We start from the raw sequence: 21,971 nt of genomic DNA, 5'->3' as shown, positions 1-21,971 counted from the left end.
TGCCATGCATGTTTTTGGAATGTGGGAGGAGACTGGAGTACCCGGAGAAAACCCTCACAGGCACGGGGTGAACATACAAACTCCACACAGGAAGGCCGGAGCTGGAAATGAATCCCGCTACTCTGCACTGTAAGGCGGCGGACGTGTTAAACAGTCGTCCACCACGCCGCCCCATAATTGCATTTGACTCTTAAATATGTGCATATATACTGTACATGAAGTACAGCACCCTCTTGTGCGACTCCATGGTCCTTCAATTAGCACCCCCACCCATCGCTCCATCCCTCCCATCTGCCACTGTGTCCGTGTCTCCTCTCATGTCTCCTTTCACTCACTTTTGGCTCTCATGACCTGACTAATGACTAACACGAGCCCACGCTGCAGGACCAAATGCAGACTGTGCGAATCCTCTAATTAAAAGCTTTTTTTGAAGATATTTTATTTTATTTTTTTCAAACCAAAATAGAAGTGCACCTAATTGGCCTTCATGAGCGTGGGCGGCATATGGCATGCAAGCTTTACTTTTGAGCAGATGCCTTAACCACCAGATCGTACAACGATAACATATGTGCATGACGGGTATATGGCAATAAGTATTCAGTTCGAGTCCAAGCGTTAACCATGAAAACATGTTCTTACATTGAACTCTTTCTCAAAATGTCCTTGAGCACAGTACTGAGATTTGAGCTGTGCAATGTGGCAACAGAGGCAGGAGCAGGAGCACTGGGCACACAGCGCCCCCTTCCTCTGAGGAAAATCAGTGCAAAAGAATCCCCTGAGGGATGATTGACTCACAGGCCACCAAAATATTTTTATGGCCTCTCCGTATCATGCAGTGAAGCGGAGCACAGCACTCCAAACTACAACCACAGAACTAAACAGACGTTCATTCATACTGTTAATAATTGTCACAAATAGTCTCCCATAAAACCATCAGCAACAATGGGGAAGTAGAAATAAAATATTGTCATTCAGTACTGCATCAGACTTCAAATATTATGAGTGAGTTGTTCAGGGATCGAATCAAATATCGATGATATGTATCAACAGTTGGGTTGGTAATTAATTCAATGATTGGTTTACTCACTACTGAAATAAAAATATTTCATAAACATTGTCTTATTTACTCACTATATAAAAACACTTCAATTACCAACTAAATGTGTTCATGTAATTATTAACTAAATAAAATTGTTAATATTAGGTTATTATTTTTACACGGCAAAAGTGCTGGAGTCACGTTGAGTAATTTATTGCCAATTATGAGCATAATACACATTCAGATATAGTAATACAGGACTCACACTCTCTAAAATAAAGCAAATTTAAGCACGTGAACATTTTTAAAATCATATCAAAACACATAAAAACTCAAATGATCGTCACAAACAAGCTTCAGCAAGCCGTAGGGACCACATTGATAAAATAAAAATAAATAAATAAAATGTCCCGCAAATCATGCGATTGACCAACTATAGCCGTCTCACCGCAGCCGCAAACAGCGCACACGCTATACGTCCCACAATGTTCGCACCAAGCTGAACAAGGGCAATTGCGGACACAATCACTTTCTCATTTTTTATGATCCAGAAATGATGACCGATGATGGCTAGCCAGGACCAAAGAGTTCGTAAAAGACCAAGAATGTCCAAAGTTTGGGATCATTTCACACTGAAGAGTGAAACCCAGTCAAACAAGAAGAAAACCAAAGGGAGGAGGGTTGTTGATGACAAGGTTTGACTGAAAAATAGGACATCGGGCATCAGGCCTAGAAAGGAGGATTGGAAATAGAAAAGGATGTTAGTCTATCTTTGAATTAAGCTGTCTCGAGGGAGATAAGGTGGGGGGGGGGGAGCCTGGCGAGTAGAGCAAGTCTATCACGCTGCTAATAGAAGAAAAGAAAAGGATCACAAGAGTCACTGCCAGCCATTTTAAATGCATTTATAGGATTCTGTTCAGCATTTTCCAAAGACAAACAATTCGAGAGGGAAGGAAAGAAATTTCAAACATAACATGGAACGTTGCCTTTCTGTAGATGCCTTTATATGGCAGTGACATCCATAGGGAGGTATCAATATAATGCTGAAAATGCTATCCCATCACTAAAAGAGGACTGCAGCCATACTGGAACAGAGAAGGACCCTTCCCAAATCCTGTCCCCAAGTTGAATTATTGAAATTGTCTTGATGAAATGACTGAAATATGCAATGTTGTGGGAATACACCTTCAGAGATCAGCGGCGTTGCTTTCGTGATTGCAGTGCGAGACGATCCAATGATGAATCACAGCATATGCCAAACTTAAAACTAACTGAAAGTGAAGGAACCTCTGATAACGGATCCAAACTGTGACATTTTTAGGCACGCTTATGTAGGAGTCAGGGGGAAAAAAAATCTCCACGGACCTAATTTGGAAGGTGGTAGCTGTCTTGGTGAAAAGGCAGAATTGAGAAGGGTGAAGGGAGAAATACACTTTAAGAGATCAGTGGGACTGCTATGATAAATGACAATGGCCCTGAAATGCTGGCCAATCACAGTTCAGGCGGGACTTAAGGAGGAAAGCACAATGCTCCAATTGCAAAAGGCTCTGTGTACATTTAGGACCCCCTGCGGGTGTCAGATAAACGGTACAATTGACTATTTCATCATGTTTGTCGTACCTAAGTTGTTATGTTAACATTTTTCATACTTTTCCAATTAGCATCAGAGTAAAGTGCCACTAATGTGCTCCCATCTGCACTGCGGTCAATAACGTGACATTTTCAGCCGCGAGACGAGCATCCGCGCAAACGCTCAATGTACATCGCAGGTTGTGGCTATTAGCTGCACATAATGTTACAGCCATCAAAGCAGTCATTGACTTGCTTGATGATTTTTTTTAACTCTTATGATACCAAGTGAATTCAAAGTAGTAGATGAGTAAAAGGAAATAACACCACGAAACACTTCAAGTGTCAAGTATGTGACTACAGTGGGAGCGCAAAAAATTGAAAAAAGTATCGGAACAACTGGTCAGGACATAAAAAGGAAGCAAAAATTGATTAATACCCTGCAGTTTGGAACCACACACTTTTTTTCAATGTTTTTAAATGTATTTATTTTGATGCATCCTTCTGCTGTGGTTACCAAACACAGTGCTAAAGTACCGAAAGGAAATTGTTCCCACCAAGGTGAGATCGTTTCCATAATGTTTTAGGTAGGACAATTAAAATGATTAAAGGCTTGCAATTTGATGCTGCTAAGAGTTTCCGCAGTCAACAATTTGGTAAAGTGTACCGACCACAGTCGAGACAGGATCTAAAGGAAGTGAACCCCCCCCCCCCCCAGGTTTTCTGGAACAGTGCAGAAATCACCAGTCAGTACTGTACCATGTCACACCCCACTGTTGAGGTACCAGACACAGTGGTTATGGTACAAGTAAAAGAACAGAAAATGGCCTTTCACAAAGCAGGAAAAGACATGCTAGTATGGTCTGGTCAATTTCGTAAGGTTGAAAGGTAGCAAAATAATTTAGACAACCTTCAATTGAGATATCTGCCACAAAGCTGGGACCTTCCCTGCACTGTTCTCACCAAGTTGGACCTGTAATTTCACTTGGGCGTAAAAACACAACTTTTTGGGTAATATGAATGTTCAAGATGCAGAAATTGGATATTGGCATGTTGTTAGTTAAAACATGCAGTTGTATCACATTTTAAGAGAGGCACAGCAAAAGCTGACTTCCAAACCGAAGGAAATTCTTTGTTTTTGAATCAATAGATTAGTATGGTGAAATGATGAGCAACAAAACTCGTCTGTTCTTGTAGCCCCATTTCCACTATGTTGTATTATTTTGGTACTGTTCGGTAGGGTCGTAAAAGGTCCCGAAACAACTCGTCTATACGTGACCATTTTTGAACATCTTTTTTGTTAGCGTGCCAACCATATGGGACATCAGTGGAACAATCCAGTAATAACCGATTCGTACCGGACCGTGTTCTGGCACCCTTCTGTTTGGGTACACTGTAGTAATGAGAATGTTTAAAAAAAAAAATCACACTGAAAAATATGAAGATGGACAACGAAGGCAGTTTGCATAAAATGGTGAGCAGGTGAAAGCGGTGACGCAGTCGTATGGTTAAGGTCATGCAGCCATCCCAGCTTTCCAAGAGTGGATATCATCAAATCCATGGGCATCCCGCTTGTCACAGTGATCTTTGGGCGCATTGACATATGTACCAAAGTGGCCGCCGCGGGCATTCGAATCCGCAACGAGACAGACATTTATCGGACATGCTCGCCGGTCGCCGCCACCAACACTGGCAAAACAGTCCCTAATTCCCACGATGGCAAAATGCGGGAGTCAGCTGTGAAGATGGGCAGTGGACATACATAACAGGGAACGTAAACACACATTTTTCTAATTCTCATGATTTGCATCTCAATCCACACAACACAACAGACAACAACACGAAAAGCACTTACATAACATCAAGGTTACAGGCACCAGCAGTCCTACAATCCACCTGCGAGCGCACCAGCACATGCGGCTTGCGCGGTGTCGGACTAACCACCGCAGCAATCTGCTATGTGTGTGTGTCAATGTGTGTGTGCGAGAATCTGAATGTAGGTGTGTGACTGTGTTTGTGAGTGTATGCGTGAATGTGTGTGTGCATGTATGTGTGTGCAAGTGTGTGAGGAGACTGAAGCTGGTAGCAGCTCTCTCTCGCTCACTCACTCTGCTGCTGCCTCAGCTGGGGCCATCTCACTGCGCAGCCTGTACCATGCCGGCAGGCAGCGGGGGGTGCTGTGTGTCTTTGCGAGGATCTGTGTGTGTGTGTGTGTGTGTGTGTGTGTGTGTGTCTGTGGGTGACAAGGCCAACCCCCTCCCCATTTGTGAAGTGTTGTGACATGTAAAAAAATGGCATTAAAAAAATTGTACCTGATGATAGATGAGAGGAGATGTTGGAAAGGCAAAAGTGGCAAAGAGAAAGAAGTCAGCAAACTAGTGATGGCGCTAATGGGGGTACAGTCCCTTTCAGTCAACCCCCCCCCCCCCACCCTCCACAAGGTTAAGCCACACTGATGTACCACCGGCGGCAGGACTGGTTAGCATGTTGCCCTCACAGTGCAGAAGTGCAGGGTTCGATTCCGGTTGTTCTTCTATATGAGCCCTGCGAATGGCTGGCAACCATTTCAGGGTGTAGGCCACCTAATGCTCGAAGACAGCTGAGATCAGCACTCCCGCGACCCTCGTGAGGATAAGCAGATTCAAAAATGGATGAATAGATGGATAATGTACCACCAACTTATGACTCATTGCATTATTATAAGTCCAAAGTTGTTCAGGTCAAGTGCCCAAAAGTGATGGAAAGTCATTTTCTGTATGTAAAGGTCACCCTCACACAAAGACATGTTCAGAATTCCAATAAAGCAGGAACCATTTAGAAAAAAAACATCCTGCATTGCTCTACGCTGTTGGAATTGGGGAATGCTTGGTGATTACTGTTTTGGGCACCGCAGCTCCCCGCGAGCTCCGGCTGGCAAATTCATGTGGCTAAACACCATGCAGGGCCGCAAGTTCAATTCGCGTCCGGTGTCACCACAACAAAAGTCCCTGAACACCGCCTCCATGGCAGTGGATAATAAGCTTCATTTCTGACTCGTACCTCTATCATGAAACGACAACAGGGAGAAAGACAGCGAAAGCATGTCAATTGTTCAGCTGTCATGACAGAGATTTAGATGTGAAATATCAAAATAAGTGATTGGCTGAAAAGGTACACTTGTCACATAAGTCTGACTGGAACCGTGTTATAGCAGTGAGTAACCAACTTAGAATAGCGAAGTAATAAGTGTCTGGAGAGAAAATAATACACAATAATGTTTCCCAGCTACGTAGGACAAGAAATTAATTTGCAATAAGCTAGCAATGACACAGTACAAAAGGAGCAGTAAAGAAGATATTAGCGGACGTGCCTGGTTGCGTTGGCTAGCATTAGCAGTTACTCCGCTACCATTAGTGCCACTGTACACTGCTGTGCCTCATTAATAAATGAGATAAAGAGTTACTCATGCCGATAAATTGACGGGATACATGCAAACTAAACTGAAACAGTTGGACCAAATTGTTTACATGGTTTTAAAAAGCTGTCCAACCACCTCGTGTGTGTGTTCAGGTGAGTGGCAATTTGCCCAGGGGCAAGCGAGGTGACTGAGAGGTGAGGGAATGAATAAGTGTGAGTAACTGACGATGACAAATGTAAACAAACACACATTTATGGCCATTTATCGAGTCCGGAAAAAAAATGGTGGCCTCATTAAATGATGTCGACATAGTAATTATTGTGACAGACCTAAGCAGAGCGATAGGGTACGCTGCTAACATTAGCATGTCTAGTGTACTTGTATCATTTCTAGCCGCCTGTTCTCCGCTACAGCCGATCCGAGTCTGGCCTATGGCAACCATATAGAGTGGCGTAAAATAAATACTTATCTAATATTACCTGGTGTCAATCAAAATTGAGGGTGATTTTTTTGGACGCAGCTCGAGATGTGTAGTACCACAAGGTACAGCATAAGTGATGCCCTACCTCCATTTCAGTAAGTCTCATAAAATTTCAACTCAGAGAGGCAGTCGTTTATTCCGTCGGAGAATCTCCAAGGGAGATTCGAGTGGAGTGTGAGTTTTACAGAACAGCTGTTAAGACTATTTAACTTGGACATGGTAGAAAAAGAGAGGACGACCGACAGAGTGAGAGCAAGGAGAGAGAGAGAGAGAGAGAGAGAGAGAGAGAGAGAGAGAGAGAGAGAGAGAGAGAGAGAGAGAGAGAGAGAGAGAGAGAGAGAGAGAGAAGGAGAGCAGCGATGGGGATCGGACACAGGCTTTGAATATCAATGCAGCACAGTCTGAAAGATTCCAGAACTGCAGTGCACCAAAAAGCTGTGAGGAAGAGCAGGAGAGGACACGCAGCCACATGCTGCAGGTACCACCAGGTGCCGGTGGTCCGGGCATCTGCAGTCCATGACACAGGACAAGCTCCTTGCTGGCCACCTCATTAGGAACACCGTCATCAAATCCATTATAAGAGCCGCACCAAAAATTCGGACAAAATTAGACAACGCTGATGTGCATTTACTCTCATCTTTTGTATACTAAGGTGTCTTATTTTCTGTTCAAAGTGGGCTGAGCAACATAAGACCATGCTGAAGTGTATTTTATTTAAAACAATTTTTTTGTTTTTAAGGATGCAGCCATTTGCTTCTTTGCAACGATCTCATAGATTGAAGCCACAGTGATGAATTTTGTGCGTGCGCCTAAAAAAAATACAAAGTTGTTCGGGTATGACCAATTTTCAAAGTTTCCGCGACTCATTGAGTTCAACGACAACACACATTAGGCACATTGTGGCCTGAACCAATCAGAAAAAGCTAAGGGTGCATCCACTCTCTGATTGGCCGTGGTCCAGATATACGCGTGCGCGGATTTGGAGCTGCGTGTGCTGCAGTCAGATAAGGCTAAACCAAAAAATTTCCTCGAGAGCCGTGAGGACGCTGACAGGGGTGCGAGGCGGGAGAAGCTACAAAGGTTGGGGGCAAACAGGGCAATCGTTTTACAAGACGTCTATTAAAAACTACAACATTGTTACTCTTCATATTTAGACATGATTGAACACTCCAAATTGTCCCTAGGTGTGAGTGTGAGCGTGAATGGTTGTTCGTCTCTGTGTGCCCTGTGATTGGCTGGCAACCGATTCAGGGTGTCCCCCGCCTACTGCCCGAAGATGGCTGGGATAGGCTCCAGCACCCCCGGCGACCCTAGTTAGGATCAAGCGGTTCGGAAAATGGATGGATGGATGTGTTGTTTCATTCAATGGCCCGTTGTGGAAATTGGAAGTTAAAACTTGACACTGTGTGATGAAGTGAAAGTAGCTCCTGGTGGGTTGTGTTGACCCTTTAAGTGTTGTGTTTACCTTGGGGATAAATCTCAAACACTGATCACTATGAGCTACTGGCCAATAACCATTAGCGTTATTAATTGCGCAAAAACCAAACCATTTCCTAAGTGCTGGAGTAAAATAAAACTGTGTGTGTGTGTGCGTGTGTGTGTGTGTGTGTGTGTGTGTGTGTGTGTGTGTGTGACGGCTCCCGAGATGGCTCCCGGAGGTAGAATGTTCCACTCACTCAAAGTATGAGTTGATTCATATGTTCCTCACACTAAGGGCGGGGAGGAGGGTCATGAAGAACTTCCTGCGCCAAGGACAGCACAGTGGCATCAGTTAAATGGAAACACACATTTCGTAGACTCCCGAACGCACGTAAGATGTTTGCAGTTTGCTTCCGTCACAGGAAAGGCAGTCAAATGGAGTGTGCAATGACGTTAAGAACATACAGTGGAAATGCCCACAGGTGGTACAGTAAACTGCATTCCAAAAAGTGATAAATATATCATATCGTACTTTGTTAGATCCTCCAATATTTTCTTTTGTATTCAAGGGGATTAGTCAATACAGTATGATGTCAAATGAACTCAAACAATTGCATGTTTAGTATATTGTTTTTTTTTCTTCCATAAAGTAATTTCTCCTCCTGTTTACATCTAACTTTAATCACCTGCTTTTGTTGTTTTTAAAAAAAAATCTCCTGGCCGTGATTTTTTGTTTTTGTTTTACTTTTTCTTTTTTGTAGGGGTCAGGGGCAACCCCGTAGATTCAATAATAAATTTCACATTAATAAAGTAAAGATATAAATTAAAGGCTAATGTATTACGTGGTATTGAAAAATATATATACATTGTAACAAAAAAAGAAATGAAATAAAATTAAAGAAAAAAATGAAACAATTTTAAATGATAAGAAAAAACCCCAATAAAAAACAGGAATTTAAAAGTCATAGAAATACAATATGGTGTCATTACTGTAACAAAAAAATGATAAAACACGTCTTTTAATAATCAAATTAGAAAATGAAATTGAAAAACAAATTTTAAAATAAAAGCTCAAAATCAAATAGATTAAACTCTTTCAGGGATAGCGGTTCTTAGAGTGGGCAGCTATTCACATGTGGTTTTCTCTAATATAAAGCAATCTCGATGTCTCAGTTGTGCATCAACTACTATAATGGACCCTTATGTGTATTGCCATCCACTGCCATTATTTTTTTTCATGCCTAAAGACTGATAAAAAGACTCGAGGAAAAAAATAGTGATGTAGGTCATTATTATTTTTGCATGAAATGGTTATGAAATTGTACGAGCTCAAATGGAGAGAAACCTTTGTGATTCATTTTCATTCTTTACATCTCTTAGAAAATACTTTGATGGCCAAACAATTCTCAGAGAATATATTGTTAACCGAATATCAACAGCTTGTGTTCAGAGAAACCCTGTCCCCCAAGAAATATATTTGTTTGCTCAGAATCCTCAATGACTTATCATTTGTAAATGACACCAAGGAAAGGAAAACTTGAACAGTTACTTTAAAGGCAACATTGGGTGAGGGGATTGTCTGTTTTTCCTGAGGAGAGGATCTGTTAAGCAAATGGAAAGAGAATACATTCACGGGGTGAGACTGGGTGGGGTTATTTAATGAGACATGCAAAGCAAGCAGCGTGTGCTCAAACGCAAGTCAGAACGCCGCAGCATCTATAGCGCACAAAACTCGACTTTCAAGCCGAGACAAATTATCTTTTGGACTGGTTGAACAGAAACGGTGAAATATATTGAGCGATTCGATAAACAGCGCCTGGCTCACTGCAGTACCACTCTCATAACCCTGCACAGGCCAATCAGTGTAAATGACTAAATGTCAGGAATGAACAATGATGTAGATTATTCCCAGAGGCATCTTAAAATTTGATTAGCGCCATGTCAGCAGCTGTGGGACATCTTAAAGGTTCGCAACGATCAGCAATAGCCTCTTTCTATAGGTTTGCCTCAAAGGGAAGTAAAGTTACACCACAAACTAAAATGCAGGGAGGGAAAAAAACGGTCTCATTGGCAGAGTTTGCTAATTATAACAAAAACGTCTTTTGTCAATATCACGCATGAGATTTTGGAGTTCATTTGAACTGTTTTTCTATTGGTATTGCTCTACATCTGAACAGAAGAAAGGTCACACCGTTGTTTGAGAATTATAGCTTATTTTACTATACAATGCTTGGATTTTTTTTTCATCTTGCATTGGATGAATAATCCACATATTAAAAAAAACTAATAAAAACGAAACTTCAAATCAAATCAAACTTTTTCAAAAAAAATACAAAGTAACATATTTGCACTCAATCCTAATTAATACCAATTGAATAAAAAAAAAGAAAGTCAAAACAAAATCAAAAGTAACTGTAATGAAAAATCTCCAACTATTATAAGCCAGGTGCATACGACAGCAAAGCCAATAACATTTTGCACCGCACCCGAACAGCTGGATTTACCTTCCAGCTCACGGCCGACTGACATTTTTACCAATTTGAATGAGCAATTTTCTGACTTTGTGTCAACATTGATTTGGTTCCCACACTTGTGTCTCCACTGCGGCTTCACCGTAAAGAGTTCCGCGTTTTGGAGTGAGCGGCAGTCCAAGTAGCACGCCATTAGACGGCAACAATTGCCCCCCGAAAAAGCAGCCACACGTTCACCCCTGAAATGTCATCTCCATTACTTGTGGCGCAAACAACGTGACATTTATACACCAAGTCGCTGCCGTCTTTGTGGCACAACCACCGCGGGGCCTCGAGGTATCAAGTCGGTTCGATTCGCAACGCGGTCACAATCACACTACGAAGTCATGTCAAGGTACATCATAAAAAAGGTCACCAAACCGCTGAATAACAAATCTGACTTTCTCATGTGAATTTAGGAAGATTTGACTGAAAAATGAACACGTTGATTCATACAAGTTATAGAAACGGATACCTCACATTCAGTGATTTCTCAGAAACCATGAGGAAAGGATGTGTTATTTAATGATATATGTATTGAATATCATGAAAGAGTGACGTGAAATTCAAATGAAAATTAAAACAGCAAGGCTCAATTTTGAGAGGGGTCATCTCTTGTGCGCAACTGTTCATTTTCTTGCTCTTGAAAACGTTCCTGTTGCTATGCAACTGATCCGCCTGGCACTGAGAAATGTTAGCTCACACAGGCTACATCGAACAACGCACACACACACGCAGTAAGCAGTAAAGAATGTAGGCTAATTCTGTACTTGTTCAAAGAGATTGGACTATTAAAAGTTCAACAACAAACTGTGCCTAACCTGAGCTCATATCTTTGCAGCACTTTTCACAATGTTGCATAAAAGTGCCTCAACAGTTCAATGTGTTCCTGCTCCATCAAGACCAGACTTAAATCCATCCGATTTGCATCCATTCTGTTCAATGTCAAAAGCTGTGGCTTTAAAACTAAGCACAAGACGAAGAGAAACACGGGGTCCTAATCCTGAGTGACACTTTTGGGGAAATAATAAGAGAGGTCGACTTAAGCAAGAACATTTATCGCATTGTCATCATCCATTTTTATTCAAATAAGACCCATTCAGAAGGGGACACGGCCGGATTAAAGACAGAAGCGGCAGCATTTAATGGTCCAATTGGAAAATCTTACAATCATTTCCAACCTGACATTACGTTCACTTTAGTCCTTCTTGTGCGTTGCCACAGTTAACTCTCCAGGCACAAAGTGCGACCTTGAATACTGTACAAACTGGTGCACTTAATGGGAGCTGTAGACCAGCCAATGGCATTAGGCTTTGCCCATTAACCAAACCGAAAAGGGAGGCATTTAGGAAAGCAGTCAAGCACAATGGACGTAGATGAAGGAACATCACTCAGTATCTTTTTTTTTGTTTGTTTTTTAAAGCTATTTAAATATACCGTTATGTTTTGTTTTGTTTGAAAAAAAATTTGGGCGGGAAGACTAAATAACAGACAATAAAATAAAGTTCATGAAAGCAGGCAACGACAGAGGGCTGGTTAAATAAATACTGAAGTAAAAACTTTACCTTTCAGCATATCCCTTTGTGCACTTTAAAAAAAAATATTTTGAAAGAAAATCCCACAAAAGCAAACTAACACAGTATGTGTGTGTGTGTGTGTGTGTGTGTGTATAGACAGACATTGATTTATTTTAGTGATTTTTTTTTAAATCTTGCATGGCAAATATTAAAAAACTAAAACAAATACTCAAACTAATAACGAATCTAAAATGAAGCATTCTCAAAAAAAAAATCTAACAAACTTTCTCTACAACCCCATTAAAAGTAATTGAAATTATAAACAAATGTCAAAACGAAATAAAAAATGTCATGAAATATCCTAAACTATTATAACCCTTGGGCATTAGGTCTTTATCATTTTTATTTTTCTAAGAGCCACGGTATACCTCCAAACACAAGCTGAGACACTTAAGCTAATAAATTTGGCTTCTATTAGCGGGACATTTTTTTAAATACTAGTCGAGTGCACTAATTAGGGAACAAAGGATTAATCAGCTCCTCGATTTAATCAACAGATTTAAAGTCTAGAGATTTGTTTTGCCATTTTTTATGCATGAACACATCCATCCATCCATCCATCATCTACCGCTTATCCGGGGCCGGGTCGCGGGGGCAACAGCTTTAGCAGGGAAGCCCAGACTTCCCTCTCCCTAGCTACTTCTTCCAACTCTCCCCCGGGGATCCCGAGGCGTTCCCAGGCAAGCTGGGTGACATAGTCTCTCCAGCGTGTCCTGGGTCTTCCTCGGGGTCTCCTCCCGGTGGGACATGACCGGAACACCTCACCGGGGAGGCGTTCAGGAGGCATCCGAATCAGATTCCCAAGCCACCTCATCTGGCTCCTCTCGATGTGGAGGAGAAGCGGCTCGACTCTGAGCCCCTCCCAGATGACTGAGCTTCTCACCTTATCTCTAAGGGAGAGCCCGGACACCCTGCGGAGAAAACTCATTTCAGCCGCTTGTATCCGGGATCTCGTTCTTTCGGTCACGACCCATAGCTCGTGACCATAGGTGAGGGTTGGGACGTAGATCGACCGGTAAATTGAGAGCTTCGCCCTTTGGCTCAGCTCCTTCTTCACCACGACAGACCGATACAACGTCCGCATCACAGCAGACGCTGCACCGATCCGCCTATCGATCTCCCGCTCCCTCCTACCCCCACTCGTGAACAAGACCCCAAGATACTTGAACTCTTCCACTTGGGGCAAGATCTCCTCCCCGACCCGGAGGGGGCACTCCACCCTTTTCCGACTGAGGACCATGGTTTCAGATTTGGAGGTGCTGATTTTCATCCCAACCGCTTCACACTCGGCTGCGAAACGCTCCAGTGAGAGTTGGAGAGCCCCGTTCGAAGGAGCCAACAGCACCACATCATCTGCAAAAAGCAGGGATGCAATATTGAGGCCCCCAAAACGGACCCCCTCAACGCTTCGGCTGCGCCTAGAAATTCTGTCCATAAAGGTTATGAACAGAATCAGCGACAAAGGGCAGCCTTGGCGGAGTCCTACCCCCACTGGAAACGATTCCGACTTACTGCCGGCAATGCGAACCAAACTCTGACATCGGTGGTATAGTGACCGAACAGCCCGTATCAGGGGGTTCGGTACCCCATACCCACGAAGCACCCCCCACAGAACTCCCCGAGGCACACGGTCAAACGCCTTCTCCAAGTCCACAAAACACATGTAGACTGGTTGGGCGAATTCCCACATACCCTCAAGGACCCTGCTAAGGGTGTAGAGCTGGTCCACTGTTCCACGGCCGGGACGAAAACCACACTGCTCCTCCTCAATCTGAGGCTCGACTTCCTGACGGACCCTCCTCTCCAGCACCCCTGAATAGACCTTGCCAGGGAGGCTGAGGAGTGTGATCCCTCTGTAGTTGGAACATACCCTCCGGTCCCCCTTTTTAAAAAGAGGGACTACCACCCCGGTCTGCCAATCCAGAGGTACTCTCCCTGTTGACCACGCGATGTTGCAGAGGCGTGTCAACCAGGACAGCCCCACAACATCCAGAGCCTTGAGGAACTCCGGTTGGATCTCATCCACCACTGGGGCCCTGCCACCGAGGAGCTTTTTAACCACATCGGTGACTTCAACCACAGAGATAGGAGGGCCCACCTCAGAGTCCCCTGGCTCTTCTTCCTCCAAGGAAGGCGTGTTGGTGGGGTTGAGGAGGTCTTCGAAGTACTCTGCCCACCGGTTCACAACGTCCCGAGTCGAAGTCAGCAGCGCCCCATCCCCACTGTATACAGTGTTAGTGGTGCACTGCTCCCCCCTCCTGAGACGTCGGAAGGTGGACCAGAATTTCCTCGAAGCCGTCCGGAAGTCGGCTTCCATGGCCTCACCGAACTCTTCCCACGCTCGGGTTTTGGCCTCGACGACCACCGAAGCCGCGGTCCGCTTGGCCAGTCGATACCCGTCAGCTGCCTCTGGGGTCCCACAGGCCATAAAGGCTCGATAGGACTCCTTCTTCAGCTTGACGGCATCCCTTACTGCTGGTGTCCACCAGCGAGTACGGGGGTTGCCGCCACGACAGGCACCAACCACCTTATGGCCACAACTCAGATTGGCCGCCTCAACAATAGAGGCACGGAACACGGTCCACTCGGGCTCAATGTCCCCCGCCTCCCCCGGAACATGGGAAAAGCTCTGTCGGAGGTGGGAGTTGAAACTCCTTCTGACAGGGGATTCCGCCATACGCTCCCAACAAACCCTCACAATACGTTTGGGTCTGCCAGGACGGACCGGCATCTTCCCCCACCATCGGAGCCTACTCACCACCAGGTGGTGATCAGTTGACAGCTCCGCCCCTCTCTTCACACGAGTGTCCAGAACATGCTGCCGCAAATCCAATGATACAACTACAAAGTCGATCATCGAACTGCGGCCTAGGGTGTCCTGGTGCCAAGTGCACATATGGACACCCTTATGTTTGAACAAGGTGTTCGTTATGGACAATCCGTGACGAGCACAGAAGTCCAATAACAAAACACCACTCGGGTTCTGATCGGGGGGGCCGTTCCTCCCAATCACGCCCCTCCAGGTCTCACTGTCGTTGCCCACGTGAGCATTGAAGTCCCCCAGCAGAACAAGGGAGTCCCCAGCAGGAGTACTCTCCAGCACACCCTCCAATCACTCCAAAAAGGGTGGGTATGCTGAGCTGCTGTTTGGTGCATATGTACAAACAACAGTCAGGACCCGTCCACCCACCCGAAGGCGGAGGGAGGCAACCCTCTCATCTACCGGTGTGAACCCCAATGTACAGGCACTGAGCCGGGGGGCAATGAGTATGCCGACACCTGCTCTGCGCCTCTCACCGTGAGCAACTCCAGAGTGGAAGAGAGTCCAACCCCTCTCGAGAGAACTGGTACCAGAACCCAGGCTGTGTGTGGAGGCAAGTCCGACTATATCCAGTCGGAAATTCTCTGCCTCACACACCAGCTCGGGCTCCTTCCCTGCCAGAGAGGTGACATTCCATGTCCCAAGAGCTAGCTTCTGCAGCCGAGGATCGGACCGCCAGGGTCCCCGCCTTTGGCTGCCACCCAGCTCACATTGCACCCGACCCCTTTGGTCCCTCTCATGGGTGGTGAGCCCATGGGAAGGGGGACCCACGTTGCCTCTTCGGGCTGTGCCCGGCCGGGCCCCATGGGTGTAGGCCCGGCCACCAGGCGCTTGCCAACGAGCCCCACCTCCAGGCCTGGCTCCAGAGGGGGGCCCCGGTGACCCGCGTCCGGGCAAGGGAAACCTAGATCCATTTATTGTAATCATCATTGGGGTCTTTGAGCCGTGATTTGTCTGGCCCCTCACCTAGAACCTGTTTGCCATGGGTGACCCTGCCAGGGGCATAAAGCCCCAGACAACTTAGCTTCTAGGATCATTGGGACACACAAACCCCTCCACCACGGTAAGGTGACGACTCACAGAGGGGTGCATGAACACATTGCAACATAAACTAAAGCTAAAGATATTTAAACACCACTTCTCTGTTGTTCTGTTGAAAAAAAAGCAAAATGATAGAGCATTGTAAAACAGTCAAATATTATAACTGTAATGTATAAGTTTATAGTTAGCATATAGTAAGCATTAAGGGACCAAAAAAACCATCTTAATTTCTTCATTATACAGTATAGATATTTTTATTATTAATCTGCTCTGATTAATATCGGTCTCAATAAAACCATATTGGTCATCCCCGATCACTGACTTTTTTCCTTGAAATTAATCATTTGACACATTAGCAATATCATGCAAAAAAACAAAAACAAAGATGAATAAAAAACGTTGAATCAAATAAAATTCAAATGGCCCCAAGCTGCTTCAAAGCAGTGAATGAAAGTTGGATTAAAAAAAAAGAAAACAGCGCAAAAGAAACAACTATTACTGCCCCATTTGCTCCATCCTTTCTGATGTGAACATTTACAGATACCAACAAGCAGCTGAGGGGAAAAACAACTTGCTTGCTACTGCAGAGCTTTAGCACATGCATCTCTCTCTTAGAAGAAGAGGAGGAGGAAGAAAAGAAGAAGGATGGGCAAGAGGATAAAATAACGATTTCTCATGATGATGATCACACATGAAAGGCAGACAGGAGGCTCGGGTAAAAAAAAAAAAGCCTCAGTAGGAACAAACAGCACACACACGAATGGGAATTAAGAAAAGGAAGGACCCTGCGATACGGGAGTTGTTTGAAAGAGGAGGTACAGAGATGTTAATGTGCCCGCTGGTATATATAATGATGATTATAGTAGAGTGATGATGATGACGATGAAGAGGGGGAGGATGCACTGCAGCAAAGTGAGGGAGGTGACAAGGTGGGTTGAATATATGTGAGCGGAGTGAAGATTGCGAGAGGATGCAGATGAAGGCAAGACGCGGGGAGAGTAAGCGCAAAGCAACTTATTATCTAGAATTGGAGAAAGCTCATGTTGACCCCAGCAAGAGTCCTTAACATGTTTCAGTGGGCTTGGCAAGATTCCAAGCACTCATTAGGATCTCCTCATGTGCTAACGTGCCAATAAGTCCACACTGATGCATAAAAATACAACAACAGCAACAAAACATAAGCAACAGCTAAGGTCTGGACTCATGAATGCTTTAGTTCAAGGGGAGTTCAAATGCAGACAAAGTCATGACAAAGTACGATGTAATCATGGACATGATGGTTAAAAAAAATGGCTCACACCACTGGTGTAGTAACATTTTCGGTGTGTATTTTAGTGTGCTTTTTTTCTCTACGATGTATACCTATGAAGCAATGCATGGTGTTATCTCATAAATCATTAGCACACACCTTTTTGCTAGTTTAAAATTACAAATGATAATAAATTAGCTTTACTCCATCCCCTGGCGAACAGTTACATGCTTAGCCAACCAACAAACAAATGGCACTACGGAGGACCCGCGAAAACGTCCCGAATTCACATTGCGGTGTTAAAAGTGCAACACTTACAGAATTCCGCTTACTTGCTTCCTTTGTCTCACACTGGCTCAACGATATGGATGCGATCTAAATATGTATTCTTCGGCCTGCTGTTTCCGTCGCATTTCTCTCAGAGACCCTTAACTCATTCACTCCCAAAGACGTTTTTAAACGTCTTTTCAGACTTGGTCCAGATTTGGCTGGTACTGAATGAGTTAATAGCTTGCAGCAACAGATCTGCACAAATATTGACACATCTTGGTGCGCAGAATAGCTCAACAGTTCACTCATATACTGTACTAGCTGGTTCGCCGCCCGCTGGGCGGCTCATCAGCTAGTTCCTGCGGAAGACTGGTAAGGTGGGCCTTAGGCCCACAAAAGTGTTGTTGCTTGGTTCAACTTTTTGTTCATCTTCATTGCTTATCGCGAAAATAAAGAGATGTTTAGCTATGTTACTAAATAACTAACAATTTCATTGCAATGCTTGTGGGTAGACAACACTTTTTCGCTAAGATGCCTGCGCGATCGTAGTGAGCCACTGCCTGAGCGGCGCAGTGGCGGCGCGCAGCGGCGCGGTGAAGTAGGTACGTTTTGAAAAGGGACAGACGGAAGGACAGACCGCGTGCGGGACGACGCGCAATATATATATATATATATATAGATGTACTCCTATAAAGTAGTCATACATTTATTTGCTTTACAGCTTCAACCTACAGACAGCAGCAAATGTGGCAGTTCATATTGTAGCAAGAAGAGAATAGTACCAATACCAATCTTATCCATCTTTCTTTTCTCTCTCTGGTTTCACTTTTATTAGAGAATACAAAACGCATTTTTGATATGCCCAAATATAAATCAATTGTCAAAAATATAAATTTCTCTAAAATTAGAGCCAATTCTAAGAAATGGTTTTGGGTCATTTTTGGACTCGCCAGCCAAGAATGACTCAGAAATAATTGAAATAAAATCTAAATCATTGGCCAGCGCAATTAAGTATACCAGCAAACCAGGGGACCGTATTATTCACAAGTATCAAGCAAAAAATGTCTTTTAAGAATAAGTATGGGGTGCATATTACACACGGGTGCGTGTTATACAGTACATGGGACTTGGTACATGGTAGATACGCTCCACAACAAAAATATGCGGTGTGGCAGGGAACAGGAACAGAAACATTGAATACTGTATGTAGACATGGGGATGTGGACGGCAGCATGAATACAGTAGTCATCAGTGTTTTTTATGTAGAAGTAGCTAAATATTATAAATGCTGTCAGGTCTTGGAAGAACACCAAACGGCAACCAAACCTGGCTGGATATATCATATTTAAAAAAGCAAAATACTCTTGGTGACTTGGGGTTGCTCTTCAACAATGACGTGAATAAAGCATGAGAGGTTGTCCTGGGTGGTCCATAATTACCGGTACATTCGAGGTGTGTCAGAAAACTTCAAAGATTGGTATTGCAAAAGACCCATTTCAAACTTCTCCTCCAATGTGGGCCAGGTGATCAAACAGCACGTCTACAAAGATAAACTGCATGCTCCGGTATATTTCCACAAAATCAGGACTGATAAGAGGCCAATGAACTCGTTCATGCACGAATCATGATAACTTGTAACCTGACAACGTGATAGGCTGTCCACTGTAGTAACCGCTGTCCCTGAAAGGCTTAAAACCACTTTAAAACACAACTAATATTTGCCTTGGATGAACTTGAAGGTTTCACCCAAAGGCCCAAGAATTGAAAAGAGAGTTGACTGGAAGCTGTCGGTAAAAAACAAACAGACACGCCTTCATGCTACCATTACTTTTTCTCCATGTTAATTACTTTTTTTATTTTTTTTAATGGACAACTTCTTTTTCCACTAAACGTGGCAACTTTCATGTAGCTAAATTAAAGGTCCATACAAATGTGCTAGCTATGCCTTTGAATGGCAACGGCACTGAGTTGTTAGCATCTTAGCCGTGCTGGAGTGCATAGCACAAAGCGCGTTAGCTACAGGCTAAGTGAGAAACGAAAGTCACGAAAGAGAACGTCTACACTCTGGTCTGTTTGTCCTCTTGAGACACTGAAAGAGTTTAAACACTTTCGTGACAGTTTGACCCCTCAGAATTTTTGTCCAAGTAAAGAATTAAGTGATGTTTTGAATGTATGTGTTACTACACACCCCAGGCTAAGCGCGAGGATATCTAATTGAAGAACATGCAGTTGTGGCTTGGAAACAAACACAAAGTTTGAAAGTAGGCACACAGTGGTGGAAATTCAATTCAATCCACATAATTTAATGCCATGCTTTCTAATGCAAGCTTTAAAAATCATTTCATGATTAAAGCGTTACTAGTACTACAATCTGAGCTACCTTTGAGTTGTGGTCAATTACTTCAAGTTTTACCAGCACTACAATTACCATATCCATCCATTTTCAAATCCGCTTATCCTGCCGAGGGTCGCGGGCGTGCTGGAACCTATCCCAGCTGTCGTCCGGCAATAGGCGGGTTACACTCTGAATTGGTTATATCATATTTGAGTGTATTTTTGTAACAAACACAAAATATAACATTACAAACATAATGGTGCAATAGATTGCACTGTGTTCCACTGATAGCTCTTCCTTACTTTGTCAAACTATCTGTGCAGTGTACCTAATGATGTGCCCAATATCCACCAGCCTATTCAAACCGTGCTATTGTTACACATCTGTTGTTATTAGCAGCAGCTAATGAACAAGAAATGAACCTTGTCAACTTGCATGCATAATATTGGGGGGTCATTTTGCAAGCCAGGCAGCAGAGAGAAAGTCTACCTGGAGCGGACGCCTGTCAGGAGTAGCATTCGTGTTGGCTCCTCACTGTTGCTCGTGCTAACGGGCCCATGGCGCAGTGCAGCGAGTGCATGGGGGTCGTTGATTGTATCTTTAATGGCCGCTGTGTGGACGCAGCATTAGCATGGTCAAGTTATTTGCTCTCAGGGGCAATTTCCACTCAGTGAACAGCATTTTTCCGTTCACTCCTTCAAACGCACGTTAAGAAAATGGCAAGTCTCTTATTCGTTACTAATAAAAGGAGCGAGTGCTGATTTCACTTAAGCGTACTTATTACTTAACATCGCCCTTCGAGCATATACAGCTCTAAATTTTTTTTTTTTAATTTTCTAAATTTTAAATCCAATTATTTTATGAGTATGAAACGTCATGTCAGGACACACACACAAAAAACAAAAACAAACAAACAAAAACATGGCGCCCGTGTTGGAAAGCAAACTAAGTCAACCTTTTTGGTTGATGTACTGTACTTTTTGAAATCCTTCCTAGGAAGTGCTTTCCAAAAAATGTTGAAAATCCAGCCTCCGGAGCTGTTTTAATTTACGGCAGCTGCTGTATTTGAAATTGGGTGGGCGTGTCTAGCAAAAGTACAGTGTACAACAAAAGAGTCTCAAGAATCCGTGCTCTAAAAGACACAGGTAGCCTGTCATTTTGGTTTCACATGGTCATTTAAGATCCATGGCAATTTTCAGTATGAACCAGGCAAACAATTAAGAAAAATAAATAAATAATCTTGTCTAATTGCTATCAAATTTTAACCAATTACACTAGCAAGACAGGCGACACTAAATGGTAAGATGTTTGAGTTTTCTCCATGGTTTGTAAGTGGAAAAGTGTGCCCAACTTATATGAATCAACATGAAAAAATAATCTCCGTTTACTCCGCTTGCAAACTCGGGCTAATCAATATTTAGACCCCAAAGTCGGTTTAACTTGTCTATCATTAGGAGACCCAAAAAAAGTCTCAAGAAACTAGTCCGGAAAAGACATAGGAAGACATTTTGACACATTTCCGGTGGTTCTTCAAAGAAAATTCTTTGTACAACTGCTACCAAATTTAACCCTTATATACGTAAGAACTGTTTTCATGGTAATTTTGATGGATGGATGCGGATGGAACTTGATGCCAACGTTTGATCATTCACTAAGAAATACAAAGTCATAATAATCCATCGCCACAAGATCACGGTACTGTAATCAAAATAAAGCTCCCAAAGCCAGTATCCCTTAGCGCTATACTATAAAATATGGTACATATATGCAGCATGACAATAACCGCAAACAAAGCTGACTCAAAAAGAGAGCCAACATTTGAAGTGGCAAGTCAAAAATGTTTCTTCACGTTATATGCACCCGCACTAATCTCAACACAGTAGTTATATTAATCCTTCTTTGTGAAATATGAATTAAGAAAAAAACGAACTCATTTTTAATCCATCTCGAGGTGCGGGGTGAAGAGTTGCAAGTTTGATAATTCGCCAACATTCTTGTTGCACAATAATATGTACACATGACAAACCCAATGGTCTTTTAGCAATATATTGACGTGAACATTTTGATTTGGAGAACACTGCGAACCTGATAATTTCTACTTTCCATTCGTACAGTGACGCTTAAATTTCTGTCATGCACTTCAGAAAACTACAAATTGTTACCAAGTACCCAAATTGCTTTCTGACTATCAAGCGAGTCAAAGAGAACACTATGTAGATTTTGCATCATTATCTGACTGCGAAGATGGATACACCACCTACAG

The 21,971-nt window shown here is 43.4% G+C and overlaps 1 protein-coding gene across 3 annotated transcripts in view; it reads right to left on the bottom strand.

Moving 5' to 3' along the window:
* Positions 1 to 21,971, bottom strand: part of atp2b2 (ATPase plasma membrane Ca2+ transporting 2) — a 96,820-nt gene that overhangs the window by 72,283 nt on the left and 2,566 nt on the right. Inside the window, exon 1 of one of the 3 annotated variants that reach the window (XM_052075529.1) lies at positions 4,439 to 4,713. The exons of 1 other annotated variant lie outside the window; for it this stretch is intronic. The gene's annotated coding sequence lies outside the window, so the exon portion shown is untranslated. Of the gene's footprint in view, positions 1 to 4,438; positions 4,714 to 21,971 lie in introns of those variants that run through there. One more of the 3 variants, XM_052075528.1, reaches the window with a different exon arrangement.

The sequence above is a fragment of the Hippocampus zosterae genome, chromosome 9 (assembly GCF_025434085.1).
Source record: "Hippocampus zosterae strain Florida chromosome 9, ASM2543408v3, whole genome shotgun sequence".
Lineage (NCBI taxonomy): Eukaryota > Metazoa > Chordata > Actinopteri > Syngnathiformes > Syngnathidae > Hippocampus > Hippocampus zosterae.
The sequence above is the reverse complement of the archived record's forward strand: the minus strand, read 5'-3'. Positions and strand labels throughout refer to the sequence as shown.